The sequence below is a fragment of the Myotis daubentonii genome, chromosome 5 (assembly GCF_963259705.1).
Source record: "Myotis daubentonii chromosome 5, mMyoDau2.1, whole genome shotgun sequence".
Taxonomy (NCBI): Eukaryota; Metazoa; Chordata; class Mammalia; order Chiroptera; family Vespertilionidae; genus Myotis; species Myotis daubentonii.
In genome coordinates, this window is record NC_081844.1 from 34,352,092 (window position 1) to 34,355,415 (window position 3,324).

The following is a 3,324-nucleotide window of genomic DNA, read 5'->3' on the forward strand; positions in this document are numbered from 1 at the left end:
TCAAGGGGTGGGGGCTGGTCAGGGGCCAGGGGGCGTGGCCGCAGATGGTACCAGGGGCCAGGGGGCGTGGCCTCAGGTGGTACCGGGGGCCAGGGGGCGAGGCCGTGAGTGGTACTAGGACCAGAGGGCGTGGCCGCAGATGGTACCAGGGGCCAGGGGGCGTGGCCGAGGGTGGTACCAGGGGCCAGGGGGCGTGGCCGAGGGCGGTACCAGGGACCAGGGGGCGTGGCCGCAGATGGTACCGGGGGCCAGGGGGCGTGGCCGCAGATGGTACCTGGGGCCAGGGGGCGAGGCCGTGAGTGGTACTAGGACCAGAGGGCGTGGCCGCAGATGGTACCAGGGACCAGGGGGCGTGGCCGCAGATGGTACCAGGGGCCAGGGGGCGTGGCCTCAGGTGGTACCGGGGGCCAGGGGGCGAGGCCGTGAGTGGTACTAGGACCAGAGGGCGTGGCCGCAGATGGTACCAGGGGGCGTGGCCTCAGGTGGTACCGGGGCCAGGGGGCGTGGCCGAGGGTGGTACCAGGACCAGGGGGCGTGGCCGTGGTTGGAGGCCAGTTTGCCCCTGGGGCTGTGAAGGGGACCGGCATGCAGGTGGTACCAGGCGGAGAGGACTGGGTGATGGGTGGGGACCAGATTCCCGGTTAAGGCTGTGGGCGGGAACCAGACCTGAGGGTGAGGCGGGAGTAGACGGGCAGGATGGTGGACAAGACCCATTCCAGGGGCGGGGATGAGGCAGGGATGGGGCTGGAATAGGTGAGGGGGGCTGAACAGTGGGTAGAAAGCTCTAGGGGCGGGCCAACGTGGGGCTTTCCTGGATCCCTGGACTTTACAGTAAACCCTCGGTTTTGCGAATCTCCATTTAAAGGACTTCAGATTTTTAAAAAATATATATATTTTATTGATTTTTTTACAGAGAGGAAGGGAGAGGGATAGAGAGTTAGAAACATCAATCAGCCGCCTCCTGCACACTCCCCACTGGGCATGTGCCCACAACCAAGGTACATGCCCTTGACCAGAATCGAACCTGGGACCCTTGAGTCTACAGGCCGACCCTCTATCCATTGAGCCAAACCAGCCAGGGCGAGACTTCAGATTTAAGGGACAAAATTTCCAGTCCATATGTCATATGTGACAGCACCCTGTTAATTGTAAAATGCTTTTAACCAACATTGGCTTATAATTAACAGGGTTTTTTTTCTTTTTTGTTTTTTTGGTTATTCACTATTTTAAACAAATTTTAGTGAATAGGCCATATGTTGGGAAAAAAAAAAAACACTAGTTAAATTTTGCTGACATGATTAAATTATTACGTATCTACGGCTCTAGTTTACGTATTAAATTCAAGTCACTGCCAATAAACAATGTTGGGCGAATGATTAGCACATAACCACAGTGCATCACCTATGGTACCTGGTTCTGTTGTTGCATGGGGTGACTGTCTGCAGCAGTTTTAACCCTGCCGGCTGATGTTCCCACTTGCCCTAAGCCACACCCCCGTTGTGTGCATTTGTTTACTTTCAGTGACTAGTGAATGCACTCTTATTAGACCTATTCATTATAAACTAAAATTATTGTAATACATATAGAAAATTTTCTGGGAAATTAAGCTTTTCATACATACTTGATTTTAATTACACAAACGTGTCTATATAAGTAAAAAGAGGTAAACTAATTTGTCAATTTTTTAACATCCATTTGGAAAACATACTTTATTATATAATGACTTTCAGCTTTAACAGACCCACACCTGAATTAGTCCGTTATATCTTCCATTATGTCCAGGTTTTACTGTACAGGAAAGGTAACAAATTTCCTTCAATTTTTTCAACGCGTTCACACAACCTCACAAATCCTAATAGAACAAGAAGCACATGTTTAGGATTTTAATTTTGGGGGTGCATGTTTTTGTTATTAATTTCTTTTTTAAAGTGGATTATATATTCGAATTTCTTGCTGTCCCAAACCAATAGAGAGGGATCTAATTCTATAGCTGCAGGGGAGAGGGACTACATCATAGAGAAACATACAGGAATACTTCAAAGATGGGTATAAAGTCAGTAAAATATCCTCACTCCCACTCCTGTCTCCCAGTCCTTTTATCCTGACATAAACATTCTTTTCTCCTTTGCCCTTCCAGATAGTGTGCATACGTATACACATGTCTCTATGTTCAAACCCAAGGGGAATGTTACCAAGGAAAAATTGAAGCTGGTAAATTGTCTCATGCATCTGGATATACTGAAAACATCTTTATATTTCTGGTGGAGAGAGATGAACCAGTGATGAATTGAGAGGAACACACAAGGGAAGTTTACCATTGCAAAGGTCAAAAGAAAAAATTAGGAAGAAAATGTATTCATATTATCCTACATGGTACTTCTCTGGATAAGATTTATGTCATGAAAAGGTAGACATTTATGTGACAAGACAATCGACATTAAATTTTGATTTATCCAGATTCTTTAAATAAATATACTGGGCAAGGTAAAGAGAAATACATGCTAATTTTTTTCAAGGAAGAAAGTGATGAGAAAAAATTAAAAGCTGAAAAATGAAAAAGATGCATAAGTAGCTCATGTAGAAATAGGGTTACAACCAGAAAAATGAAGTGGTTTCTGGGAGTCTGAGTAAAGGGTGGAGAAGGTAGATTTTTATTATAAGTCTCATACAGTATTATTTGAGATATATGTGGAGAGAGAGAGGTATTGTATTCCAAAGGGATCATCAAACTCTAAGAGGAATTTATAAAATGATTCACTTTGCAACAATGGAATGTATCTTGAAAATGGCACACTTCAAGAATAAAAGTGATAAGGCTATGATCATTTTGGTGGAAAAATGAATGGGGCATTACTTTCCAGTAGACATGATGATAACCATTTTATATACATTATTTCTAAGTATTTTCATAGCAACTCATATGGAAGATGCCATTACCTATCCCATTTTACGGATGAGAAAGTTGATGGCAGCATATTGCTTAAATGTTCATATTATATAGAACTTCTCAGGAGATATTTTTAAATTGTTTATTGAATTTTCATTTCATTATCATAATATGCATCATTCTTCCGAGAAAAACAAGTACATGTATTTCACTCATGTGGAATCTAATGAACTAATAAAATAGAGACAAAATCATAGAAAGAGAGCAGGCTGACACCTGTTGGGTCGGGGGGTTGGTAGGGGTGATGGAGGGTTTGAGCAAAAATGAAAAAAGAGAAGAAACTCATGGACATGGACAACAGTGTGGTGATTGCAGAGTGGGGAAGTGGAGGAAGGTACAGGAAAGAAATGGTGATGGACAGAGACTTATCTTGGGAT